The sequence below is a fragment of the Gorilla gorilla genome, chromosome 9 (assembly GCF_029281585.2).
Source record: "Gorilla gorilla gorilla isolate KB3781 chromosome 9, NHGRI_mGorGor1-v2.1_pri, whole genome shotgun sequence".
NCBI lineage: Eukaryota > Metazoa > Chordata > Mammalia > Primates > Hominidae > Gorilla > Gorilla gorilla.
In genome coordinates this window covers 53,942,279-53,956,093 of record NC_073233.2, presented here as the reverse complement: position 1 = coordinate 53,956,093, position 13,815 = coordinate 53,942,279, and the positions used below count along the sequence as shown (strand labels likewise).

General features: G+C 46.0%; 1 protein-coding gene across 11 annotated transcripts in view; it reads left to right on the top strand.

The window, feature by feature from the left end:
• The first annotated feature begins 5,723 nt into the window (after window positions 1–5,723).
• Window positions 5,724–13,815, top strand: part of CELF1 (CUGBP Elav-like family member 1) — an 87,631-nt gene continuing 79,539 nt past the window's right edge. For 4 of the 11 annotated variants that reach the window (XM_055354913.2, XM_055354912.2, XM_063711181.1 and 1 more), the window contains exon 1: window positions 5,798–5,875. The gene's annotated coding sequence lies outside the window, so the exon portion shown is untranslated. Of the gene's footprint in view, window positions 5,876–13,815 lie in introns of all 11 variants that reach the window. The other 7 variants (XM_055354908.2, XM_055354909.2, XM_055354907.2 and 4 more) reach the window with 4 other exon arrangements.

Sequence of the window (13,815 nt, the reverse complement as noted above, 5' to 3'; positions counted from 1 at the left end):
ATTTTATACATATATAATATATAAATATATACGTATACATATATTATTTATATAATATATTAAATATATAATATATATATGAGGGTTTCATCTAATGCTTTTATCCATTGATGGCTATTGACTAGATCCATTATTTTACCAAAATGCAGATTTTCTGATTATATATATAAAACACTCATAGGAAATTTGACCATAGAGGGATCAGGCTCGGGCCACCTCAACCACTGATGAGTCTATGTCAGTAAAAGCAGGACAGACAACTTGACATCATAGGCTATAGGCCTCCAGATGTGATGCAGTGTGACGCTTGCAGCACTGCCTGAATGTAACCAGGCCTTAAGAGTTTTCTTTCCGGCCATGCACGGTGGCTCACGCCTATAATCCCAACACTTTCGGAGGCTGAGGCAGGCAGATCACCTGAGGTTAGGAGTTCAAGACCAGTCTGGCCAACATGGTGAAACCCTGTCTCTACTAAAAATACAAAAAATTAGTTGGGCATGCTGGCAGGTACAGGTAATTCCAGTTACTCGGGAGGATGAGGCAGGAGAATCTCTTGAACTAAGGAGGCGGAGGTTGCAGTGAGCCGATATTGCATCATTGCACTCCAGCCTGGGCAACAAGAGCAAAACTCCATCTCAAAAAAAAAAGAGTTTTCTTTTTTTCTTTTAGAGACAAGGGCAGGGCGAGGTGGCACGTGCCTGTAAGTCCCAACTACTCTGGAGGCTGAGGCAGGGGGATCACTTGAGTCCAGAAGTTCTGGGCTATAGTGCAGTATAGTGTCTGCACTAAGTTCGGCATCAACATTGTGACCTCCAGAGAGTGGGGGACCACGGTTGCCTAAGGAGTGGTGAACCGGCTCAGGCTGGAAATGAAACAGGTCAAAACTCCCATGCTGATCTGTAGTGGAATCATGCCTGTGAAAAGTCACTGCACACCAGCCTGGGCAATATGGCGAGACCCTGTCTCTTTATTTATTTATTTATTTTTTTGAGACGCAGTCTCGCTCTGTTGCCCAGGCTGGAGTGCAGTGGCCGGATCTCAGCTCACTGCAAGCTCCGCCTCCCAGGTTCACGCCATTCTCCTGCCTCAGCCTCCCGAGTAGCTGGGACTACAGGTGCCTGCCACCATGCCCAGCTAATTTTTTTGTATTTTTAGTAGAGACGGGGTTTCACCGTGTTAGCCAGGATGGTCTCGATCTCCTGACCTCGTGATCCGCCCGCCTCGGCCTCCAAAAGTGCTGGGATTACAGGCGTGAGCCACCGTGCCCGGCCTGACCCTGTCTCTTTAAAAAGAAAAATAGGCCGGGCGTGATGGCTCACCCCTGTAATCGAAGCACTTTGGGAGGCCAAGGCGGGCGGATCATGAGGTCAGGAGATCGAGAGTATCCTGGCTAACATGGTGAAACCTGTCTCTACTAAAAATACAAAAAATTAGCCGGATGTGGTGGCATGTGCCTGTAGTCCCAGCTACCCGGGAGGCTGAGGCAGGAGAATCGCTTGAACCCGGGAGGGGGAGGTTGCAGTGAGCTGAGATTGTGCCACTGGACTCCAGCCTGGGCCACAGAGCCAGACTCTGCCTCAAAAAAACAAAACAAAACAAACAAACAAAACCAAGAAAGAGAAGTAAGTAGGCCGGGCGTGGTGGCTCCCGGCACTTTGCGAGGCTGAGGCGGGCGGATCACCTGAGGTAAGGAGTTCAAGGCCAACCTGACCAACATGGGGAAACCCCGACTCTACTAAAAATACAAAAATTAGCTGGGCGTGGTGGTGTGCACCTGTAATCCCAGCTACTCAGGAGGCTGAGGCAGCAGAATCTCTTGAATCTGAGAGGCGGACGTTGCAGTGAGCCAAGATGGTGCCACTGTACTCCAGCATGGGCAACAGAGCAAGACTCCATCTCAAAATAAATAATAAATAAATAAATAACCAAATAGAGACAGGGTCTTACTCTGATGCCTAGGCTGGAGTGCAGTGTCGTGATCATAGCTCACTGCAACCTGGAACTCCTGGGCTGAAGGGATCCTCCTACCTCAGCTTCTTAAGTAGTTGGAACTGCAGATGTACATGCCACCATGCCAGGCTAACATTTTTAAATTTTTTATTTATATGGAGATGGTGTCTTGTTATGTTGCCTGGGCTGGATTTGAATTCCTGGCCTCAAACAGTCCTCCTGCCTTGGCCTCCAGGGTAGCTGGGATTATGGGAGTATGCCATCATGCCTGGCTATCATCATTTCCTCTATATTTATCTATTATTATATGGCTATGAATGAACCATAATTTATCAATCTCATTTTGTATCAAATTTTATGCTGTTTAAACAATGTTATGGCCAGGTGTCATGGCTCGCACCTGTAATCCCAAAACTTCGGAAGGCCAAGTGGGGAGGGTTGCTTGAGCTCAGGAGTTTGAGATCAGCCTGGGCAACATAGTGAGACCTCTGTCTCTACAAAAGAAAAAAAATTAGTTGGACATGGTGGCACACACCTGTGATCTCAGCTACTCACAAGGTTCAGGTGGAAGGATCTCATGAACCCAGGAGTTCAAGGTTGCTGTGAACTATGATAGCACTACTACACTCCAGGCTGGGTGACAGAGCAAGACCCTGTGTCTAGAAAAATAAAAATAAAATTAAAAAAATAAAAAATGTTACAATCTCTGCCATTATCCATGAATATTTCCTTAGGATAAATTCCTAGAAAGGTATGTAAAAGTTCAGATTCCTCTAGGCAGATTATCTGAACTTTACTCCCATCACCACTTGGAGAAGGCTATTTCTCTGCACTCTTACTAACACTGGCTTTTTTTTTTTTTTTTTTTTTTTTTTTGAGACAGAGTCTTGCTGTGTCGCCCAGGCTGGAGTGCAGTGGTTCAATCTTGACTCACTGCAACCACCGTCTCCCAAGTTCAAGCGATTCTGCCATAGCCTCCCGAGTAGCTGGGATTACAGGCACCCGCCATCATGCCTGGCTAACGTTTGTATTTTTTAATAGAAACAGGGTTTCGCCAGGTTGGTCTTGAACTCCTGACCTCAGGTGATCCATCTGCCTCGGCCTCCCAAAGTGCTAGGATTACAGGCATGAGCTACCGCGCCTGGCCGACACTGGCTATTTAAAAAAAAAAATAAATCTTAATCTATTTGTAAGGCAAAACATGAAACAGGAAGCTTTACATACTCTTAAATCTCACACTAGGCTTTTTTTGTATTTGGACTGTTTAGCATTTTGTCTATGTTGCTGAAACCCTTTGAAGTTACAAGATCTATTTGTGTTCTTCATGTAATTGTTCTTCCCCCCAACCTTGGGCTAACAGTCTGTGGCCTTCCTTGGTAACTAAATGCAAGAGTGATATTAATACCTTACAAGTTCCTCCCTTGCAAATGGGAGCCCTAAGTCAAGGCACAGATAGAATAGGAAAAAGCTTCTGGTTGCTCTTTAAGAAGTATTTATCGAGTTAGATACAGTGAAAAGCAATGGAGATATTAGGAGAATAACAAGATGGGCATGGGAGAGTTTCTGTTTGCTCTTCAAGAAATATCTATTGAGTCAGATACTGTGAAAAGCACTGGAGATATAACAAGACGGGCATGGTGCCTTTCCTTATTTAGCTCATGGGCAGGTTCCAAGAAGCTTCTAAAGGCTGAACATTTTGTTTTCCATATCTGGCACCTAGATATACCTATTCAGTAAGTCAACAATATTTATTGAGCATGTACTATGGATTAGGCATTATCAAGGCCCTGAGGATAGAGCAGTGAAATAAAACAGACAAAACCTCTATCCTCATGAAGTTTACCTTTGGTTTACCTTCTGGGCTACTGTCAATAAAACAAGTAAAATATATAAATACAAAATATACTGTGAGGCCGGGTGCAGTGGCTCACGCCTGTAATCCCAGCATTTTGAGAGGCAGAGGCGGGCAGAACACTTGCAGTCAGGAGTTTGAGACCAGCCTGACCAACAGGGGGTGAAACCCCGTCTCCACTAAAAATACAAAAATTAGTCAGGCATCGTGGCACGCGCCTGTAATCCCAGCTACTCGGGAGGCTGAGACAGGAGAATTGCTTGAACCTGGGAGGTGGAGGTTGCAGTGAGCCGAGATCGCGCCACTGCACTCCAGCCTGGGTGACAAGAGCTAGACTCCGTCTCAAAAAAAAAAAAAAAAACTGTGTTAGATAATGATAAATGTTTTGGATAAAAATGAAAGTGGGATTGAAAGCATGGGGGTGTGTGTGTGTGTGCACACATGCCATGCGTGCAAGCAGTGTAAAATAGAGTGCTTAGGGAAGACTGGACTAAGAAGGTGACACTTAAGTCAAAGTCTGAAGGAGGTGAGGAAGTGAGCCATGTGGATATCCACATGATTCTATGGAGCACAAAAGGAGTCAGATTCTCTGCTTGAAACATTTCTACAACCTATAGCAGCAAATATATGGTAATATTTGTGACAACATTCTGTAAGCTATAATGGTCTATAAATATAGGATGTTTTCAGTCAACTACACATAAAACTATTAACAAGAACAAGATCATATATCAGCATTATGAATGTATATAAAACTACCCAGTACAATTAGGGAATATGATCATGTACAATTTAAGGACTATATGGTACCAGAAAAACTGTGGTTAGTTTTTTTTCCCCCCCAAAGGCAAAAGAGGAAAACCCTTGAGGCTTCTGCTTGGAAGCCCACTTGTTGTTTGTGGTAAGGTAGGATATAATCAGTATTTGTGGGTATAAAAATTATATTCTCTGGGAAGCCAGATGATGTTAGAGAGAAACCATCCCATGAGTTATTTGAATGTTGATGGGGCCAAAAGCTTCCAGAACAAAGTTTTCTTTCTTAATCTGCATTTAACTGCCTCACAAGGTCTGGAACCTACGGAATAAATGTTGGCTTAAACAACAACAACAACAACAACAACAAATTGTACTGCTTGCGTTCCATCTAGACCCAGGGATTCCAGAGTAACTCAGGAGGAAGTCTTTAGAGACCTAACCTGAGTTGTTAAGAAAAAAAAAATGTATATATATATATATATATATATATATTTTTTTTTTTTTTTTTTTCTGGTAAAAGCAGGTTATGGCTGGGCAATCGGTCTCTTAATAGAATCTTTGTGAACTTCCTGATGTCGCAGCGATCGTTGCCAGGTTATGCGTTCACACTGATTATCTTGCTAAAAAGCACTCCCTGCACTTGGAACACACATATTCACATCCCAGCAAAGAAGGAAGGCCTGGATGCTGTTGCTTGTCTGCTGGGGCAAAAAGGGGCGTGCCATGTGCCGAACGCTGGCCAAGCACCAGTCACTCACTCATCCATTTATTCAACAAATATCTTATTATGCTCCTATTCAGTGCCCAGTAGGGGTGCCTCCTTGCCCACCAGGGTCATCTAGAGCTCCTGTGGGTGCGGTGGGCGGAGTCGAGAACTTCAGATTCCCAGGCCTGGCTCTTCCCTCCAGTAGGGCTCGGAGACAAAGAGATGCGCCCCTGCAGCTCCCTCGGCTGACGGCTCCGCCCGCGGCCCCAGGGGCTTAGGCGCGGCTGCTCCTCCACTTCCCAGCCCGAGGGGGCGCTGCAGCGCCCGGCGCTCGGCCCGCCCCTACGCCGCGCTCCGCTCGCATCGGCGCTGCGGGCGGCGCCGCGGTGATACGTTCCCCCTCGCCGCGCTCCCCCTCCTCCTCTGCCCTCCCCGCCGGTGGTAGGTGCCGGAAGTGCCGCCATTTTGGGGTGTTCTGCTCTGGCGGCAGCGGCAGCGGCGGCGGGACGCGGAGGCTCCCCCGGTATTCGGTCTCAGCAGCGAGGCGGCGGCGGCGGCTGCGGAGGCGCAGGCAGCAGCTGAGGCAGCGGCGGGCTCAGGTGCAGCCGCTGGTGAGTGCTGCGGCCGCAGGATAACGGGCCGCGGGAGGGAGGGAGGGGAAAAAAGGCAAGAGGGAGGCGCCGCGGGGCGGGTCCGGTTAGGGAGGCCGCGGGTCACAGGGCCCTCCGGGCGCGGCCTCTTCTCGTTCCCTGTGTCCTGGGGTAGGGCTGCGATCTCCTCCTGCATGTCGGGGTCCCCGGCTCCCCGGGTCCTGTCGCGTTTGTCCAGCGCGTGCCCCCGCGCCCAGGGAGACCCGCCCTCCTCGTGGCTTTGCTTCCTCTCCCCGCGCCCTTTACCTTCACTCTCTAGGCTCGGAGGCCTCGTGCCCTGCCCAGGGCCAGCTCCGTTTTCCTCCTCTTTCTGGCTGCCGTGCTGGACCCAGGCTACCTGCCCGGGACACCCCATCTCTGCCCCTGTCGCCTCACGTGTTCTTAGTGTCCACTCCTGTGGGTGCTGAAGGGTCCGCGCCCCTAGAAGGCAGCGCTTTTCCCGAGCCTCGAGAGCCCCTCGTTCCTCGCCCCAGATCCGCTACGGCCTTGGCTCGCCCTCCCCCCACATCAGGTGCTCACCCAGTCGTGGCCTAGTAGCTGGGCAGGAATCTCGCACCCGGGAGCGGGAGGAGCACATTAAAGCGCTTTCTTCGCTAGGGACCAGGCTTTCATTTTAAAGCCAGTGGTGTCTTGGTTGTGGTCCTCCGGGCAGGATGTTGTTGTAATTGTTGGAGACCATTACACATGCACCAAGGAGCTTCTCATTGGTTTAGGCTCATACCCATAGTTGAGGGGAATGTGGTGAGATTTTGATTGGAATCTGTTTCCGCAAAATGGAATCTCTTTCTCGCCAGGAGAGAGCTGTAGGTTTATTACCTTCGAGTAAAAAGGCTGTATAACAGTTTTAAAGAGCATGAAATGCTTTATAATGTGTACAGTGTAAGAGGTTACAAATAATGAATCTTTTACAAGAACATCCTTTTTTTTTTTTTTTTTTTTTTTTTAAGACGGAGTTTCGCTCTTGTTGCTTAGGCTGGAGTGCAGTGGCGCTATCTCGGCTCACTGCAACCTCCCCAGGTTCAAGCAATTCTCCTGCCTCAGCCTCCCAAGTAGCTGGGATTACAGGCATGTGCCACCACGCGTGGCTAATTTTCGTATTTTTAGTATAGACGGGGTTTCACCATGTTGATCAGGCTGGATGGTCTCGAACTCCTGACCTCGGGTGATCCACCCGCCTCGACCTCCCAGAGTGCTGGGGATTACAGGCGTGAGCCACCGCCCCCGCCCGGAACTTCACCTTTTAAAGTTCTTTTCACTGTCTTTGATTACCCATGAATTGGGAAGGCTTTAATTGTATGCTTTCCCCTTGCCCACAAGTGTAGCTTCTCTCCAAGCGCTATGGAAGTTTCAGCCTATTAATCCTTGGTGAGAATGAAGGCGTCTCAATATAGAATCATCCTTTCTGTTTTAGCATTAAGGAGTCCACTTAGAAAATCATGGAATTACAATAGCATGCACAAACTGTTGCTACAGTGATTTTCTTCTCATGTTAATTTTTATATTCTTCTGGCTTTACTTACCTAGTATGTGGTTTCTGATCATGAGTTAGCCAAGATTGAAGCAGCACTGTTGGTAAAGCAAAGCTGGAGCTTTCAGTTGTTGCTTTAACCAGGAAGGTTATGGTTCCCCTAGTGGTTCTTTCCTCATGACAGTCCACCACCTGTTTCCATTAAGAATGGCCTTTGGCCCAGATCACAGGCCTCAACTTCTATTCAACCATTCATTCTGACCCCTTTAAAGAAAACCCAGGGTTTTCTTTAGAGATTGTGCTATCTAGACTTAAGATCTGGTAGCAAGAGGGGCTGTTAGAGATGGAATATCTTTTCTAGAACCCCTTCACTTTTTGGATGAGGAAACTGAGGGCCCTAGAAGTTAAGTGACTTACTTGCCCAAGGTTATGTTTTTTTTTTTATAAACAATATCACGAGTAATAATGCAATCTGCCCTTTGAGGTGTAATGAAATGGGAAAGGACCCTGAATTGAAGTTAGAACTAGGCCTGGGTTGTAATGCTTGCTCTGTCATTTACTGGTTACACAAGCTTGGCAAGTCACTCAACTGTTCTGCTCCTCAGTTTATTCGCACCTGCAAAATGAAAGAAACAGCATCTGTCTCACATGGTATTAGTTCAGCTTCAGTAACATGGTGAAATACCCATGATGTAATAGGCAGACAGTGAAGTTTTTAGCCAAAATGATTTTTTTCTGAAGATTTCCATGTATTTTTCTTAATACAGAAGTTACAGATTCACTATAAAAAAAAAAAACAGGTAAGTCAAAAAATGAAGAAACTCACCCATAGTGCCACCACTCAGAGATGATTGTTAAATATTGGGTCTTTATCTTGCCCATCCTTTTCATATGCTATAGAAATGCCTATCTTCCCAAAATAGGCTTATCTTAGTCACAGTTTTGTGATGTGGGTCCGGTCCCCCCCAACCCTGCCATGGAGTCTTGCTCTGTCACCCATACTGGAGTGCTCACTGCACACCCTGCCCCCCGGGCTCAAGCAATTCTCCTGCCTCAGCCTCCCGAGTAGCTGGGATTACAGGCGCCCACCACTGCGCCCAGAGGGTTTTTGTATTTTTAGTAGAGATGGGGTTTCACCATGTTGGCCAGGCCGATCTAGAACTCCTGACCTCAGGTGATCTGCCCACCTCAGCCTCCCAAAGTACTAGGATTATAGGTGTAAGCCACCGTACCCGGCGTTTTTGTTTGTTTGTTTGTTTGTTTTTGTAGAGACAGGGTGTCACTGTTTTGCCCAGGCTGGTTTTGAACTGTGGATTACAGATGTGAGCCACTGAGCCTGGCCTACATTTTAAAATTGTGGTTAAAAACACAAAATTGGCCGGGCGCAGTGGCTCACACCTGTAATCCCAGCACTTTGAGAGGCTGAGGTGGGCGGATCACGAGGTCAGGAGTTCGAGACCAGCCTGGCCAATATGGTGAAACCCCATCTCCACTAAAAATACAAAAATTAACCAGGTGTGGTGGCATGTGCCTGTAGTCCCAGCTACTTGGGAGGCTGAGGCAGGAGAATCCCTTGAGCCCAGGAGGTGGAGGTTGCAGTGAGCTGAGATTGCACCACTGCACTCCAGCCTGGGCGACAAGGCAAGACTCTGTCTCAAAAAAAAAAAAAAAAAAACAAAAACAAAAAACCCACAACGTTTACTAACTTAGCCATTTTTAAGTGTTCTGTGACATTAAGTACATTCGCACTGTTGGAAAACAGATCTGTGAGTTTTTCATCTTGCGTATCTGAAACTCTATACCTGTTAGACAACAGCTCCCCTTTTCCCCCTCCTACTAGCCCCTGGTAACCATTATTTCTGTTTCTACCAATTTGACTACTTTAGATAACATCATGTAAGTGGAATCATACCATGTCTGTTTTTTGTGACAGACTTATTTCACTTAGTGTAATGTCCTCAAGACTCATCCATGTTGTACTGTGTGACCGGATTTATTTCCTTTTTAAGGCTAATACCCCATTGTGTATATATATATATATATATCATACTGTTTATGGACTGCATCCACTAATGGACTTTTGGGTTGCAGCTACCTCTTGGCTATTGTGAATAGTGCTAATGTGACTAGGTGTGCAAATAGGTATTCCAGCCTCTGGAACAATATCAGTTGTTTTGGATATATACCCCAAAGTGGGATTGCTGGATCAAGTGATAATTCTGTTTTTAATTTTTATTATTTTGAAAGAATCTAGGCCACTGGAATAGTGTTTTTTTGTTTGTTTTTTGAAGAACCCCTATACTTTTTTCTATAGCAGTTGCACCATTTTACAGTCTTGCCAGTACACAAGGGTTCCAGTTTCTCTACATCCTTGACAATACTTTTTATTTTTTCATGGCCATCTTAATGGGTGTCAGATACCTCACTGTGGTAGTTTTGATTTGTATTTCTCTGCTGACTAGTGATGTTGAGCATCTTTTCATATACTTGTTGGCCATTTATATATTATCTTTGGAGAAATGTCTGTTCAAGGCCATTTCCCAGTTTTTAATCAGGTTTTTTGATTTTGTATTGTTGAATTATAGAAGTTCTTTATATTTTCTGGATTTTTTTTTTTTTTTTTGAGATGGAGTCTCGCTCTGTTGCCCAGGCTGGAGTGCAGTGGTGTGATCTCTGCTCACTGCAGCTTCCACCCACCGGGTTCAAGCCATTCTCCTGCCTTGGCCTCCTGAGTAGCTCGGACTACAGTCATGTGCTACCACGCCTGGCTAATTTTTGTATTTTTAGTAGAGAGGGAGTTTCACCATGTTGGCCAGGCTGGTCTCGAACTCCCAACCTCAGGTGATCCGCCCGTCTCGACCTCCCAAAGTACTGGGATTACAGATGTGAGCCACCGCACCCAGCCTCTATTTTCTGGATATTAACCCCTTATTAGATAGATGATTTGCAGATATTTTCTCCCATTCTGTAATTTGTCTTTCACTTTGTTGATTGTATGCTTTGATACACAAAATATTTCATGTTCGATATAGTCCCATTTGTTTATTTCTGGTTTTGTTGCCTGCGCATTTGGTGTCATATCCATGAAATCATTGTCAAATCCAATATCATGAAGTTTTTCCTGTATATTTTCTTCTAGGAGTTTTATAGTTTTAGGTCTTACATTTAGGTTGTTTTAACCTTTTTTTTGAGACGGAGTCTCACTCTGTCACCCAGACTAGAGTGCAGTGACTCGATCTTGGCTCACTGCAATCTCTGTCGCCCTGGTTCAAGCGATTCTCCTACCTCAGCCTCCCGAGTAGCTGGGATTACAGGTTCCTGCCACTGTGCCTGGCTAATTTTTGTATTTTTAGTAGAGACGGGGTTTCACCATCTTGGCCAGGCTGTCTTGAACTCCAGACCTCGTGATCCACCTGCCTCAGCCTCCCAAAGTGTTGGGATTACAGGCTTGAGCCACCGTGCCCGGCCTGTTTTAACCATTTTTAAGTGTATAATTCAGTGACATTAGTTACATTGAGGTGTTGTGCAATCATTACTGTGATCTTTCCAAAATGTCTTCATCACCCCATACAGAACCTCTGTAACCATTAAGCAATAACTCTCAATTTTCCCCTCCCCCCAGCCTCTGGTAGCCTCTAATCTATCTTTGTTTCTGTGAATTTTCTTATTCTAGATATTTCATGTAACTGGAATCATGTAATACTTGGCTTTTTGTGTCTGGCTTATTTCACTTAGCGTGTTGTTTTCAAGGTCCCTGCATCATTTTGTAGCATGTGTCAGGACCTAATTTCCTTTTTTTTTTTTTTTGAGATGGAGTTTCGCGCTTGTCGCCTAGACTGGAGTGCAGTGGCGCGATCTCGGCTCACTGTAACCTCCGCCTCCCGGGTTCAGGCTGCCTCAGCCTCCTGAGTAGCTGGGACTACAGGCATGAGCCACCTAGCCTGGCTAATTTTGTATTTTTAGTAGAGATGGGGTTTCACCATTTTGGCCAGGCTGGCCTCAAACTCCTGACCTCAGGTGATCTGCCCGCCTCGGCCTCCGAAAGTGCTGGGATTACGGGCATGAACCACCGTGCCCAGCCCTAATTTCCTTTTATGGCTGTGTTCCTTTACTTCTTGAGGTCAGGAATGTCTCCTTTATTTTGCTATCTTCTCCTCTCTTGGAGTTCTATAAAGGTTCAATTGATTACAATTCATGCTCTTCATATGGATTGCCAATCACAGACGTCCGCTGACATATTCAAACTTCTTGAAAATACAAATATGTCAGCATGTATAAAGTGGTCTATAACGATAATCCAAATCACTGTTTATAGCATTTTAAATTTTTAATCTAGTCAGATTTTCCTATCTTTGAATGTACAGGATTTTCTTTCTTTCTTTCTTTTTTTTTTTTTTTGAGGTGGAGTTTCGCTCTTGTTGCCCAGACTAAAGTGTAATGGCATGATCTTGGCTCACCACAACCTCTGCCTCCCAGGTTCAAGCGATTCTCCTGCCTCAGCCTCCCGAATAGCTGGGATTACAGGCATACGCCATGACCCCCAGCTAATTTTTTGTATTTTTAGTAGAGACGGGGGTTTCTCCAGGTTGGTCAAGCTGGTCTTGAACTCCTGACCTCAGGTGATTCGCCCACCTCAGCCTCCCAAAGTTCTGTGATTACAGGTGTGAGCCACTGTGCCTGGCACAGCATTTTCAAAAAATGTGTGCTGAAAAAGTATCACGTGAAGAGGATAAGAATTGACAAGTTCCTGCCTTTGCTTTATACCTATAATATATGAATGGCTTTCTTAGGTGGACCAATTTCTAGGTATTTTATGTTGTGCACAGATAAATTTGTAAATCTGTCATTAATGGCCTAGTTAGAATAATACTTTCAGGTATGAACATTTCAAAGATACTCATAGGTCTCTCAGTTTGTTCTAGTGTGAAGAAAGTTGGCCGGGCTTGGTGGCTCATAGCTGTAATCCCAGCACTTTGGGAGGCCAGGGTGGGCGGATCATCTGAGGTCGGGAGTTCGAGACCAGGCTGACCAACGTGGAGAAACCCCGTCTCTGCCAAAAATACACGATTAGCCAGGCGTGGTGGCGCATGCCTGTAATCCCAGCTACTTAGGAGGTTGAGGCAAGAGAATCGCTTGAACTAGGGAGGCAGAGGTTGCATTGAGCCAAGATTGAGCCACTGCACTCCAGCCTGGGCTACAAGAGCAAAACTCCATTCCCTCCCCCGCCCCCCCCCCCCCCAAAAAAAAGATACTGAGAGTATCTGTCAATTGCATGAAAGGCCTTTCTCCTATTTTTCTCCCTTAAAAAGATGTAGGGAGGCCGAGGCAGGCAGATCACAAGGTCAGGAGATCGAGACCATCCTGGCTAACACGGTGAAACCCTGTCTCTACTAAAAATACAAAAAATTAGCTGGGCATGGTGGCAGGCGCCTGTAGTCGCAGCTACTTGGGAGGCTGAGGCAGGAGAATGGCGTGAACCCGGGAGGCAGAGCTTGCAGTGAGCTGAGATGGCACCACTGCACTCCAGCCTGGGTGAGAGTGCGAGACTCCATCTCAAAAAAAAAAAAATACACACACACACACACACGTATACATATGAGAGAGAGGGGCTGGGCATGGTGGTGCATGCCTGTAATCCCAGCACTTTGGAAGACTGAGGTGGGCAGATTGCTTGAGCTCAGGAGCTTGAGACCAGCCTGGGCAACATAGCTAGACCTCATCTCTACAAAAAATACAAAAATTATTGTATTTTCCTACAAATTTTGTAAAACTTTTATATTAAAAAAAGAAGAAATAGAAGTAAGGTCTCTGGCAGCTAGGCAAACTTTATGCTGTAAGACTTCAGATTCACTCCTTATTAACCTCTTAATGCTCCTTGTTATTAACAATATGTTCCTTATTAACCTCTTAATAACCTCTTAATAACTCTTGTTATTAACCTCTTAATAATGAGTATTGGAGACTTTATGGCTCTGAATGAAGGTCAGTATTTATTTGTTCTTTTGAGACGGAGTCCCGCTCTGTCGCCCAGGCTAGCGTACAGTGGTTCAATCTCGGCTCACTGCAACCTCTGCTGGGAGGAGTTCAAGCAATTCTCGTGCCTCAGCCTCTCAAGCAGCTGGGATTATAGGTGCCCGCCACCATGCCCAGCTAATTTTTGTATTTTTAGTAGAGATGGTGTTTCTTCATGTTGGTCAGGCTGGTCTCGAATTCCCGACCTCAGGTGATCCGCCCACCTCAGCCTCCCAAAGTGCTGGCATTACAGGCATGAACCACTCCACCCGGTCTTAATTTTTGTATTTTTATTAGAGATGGGGTTTCGCCTCGTTGGCCAGGCTTGGCCAGGCTGATCTTGAACTCCTGATCTCAAGTTATCCGCCTGTCTGGGCCTCCCAAAGTGTTGTGATTACAGGCATGAGCCACCATGTCTGGC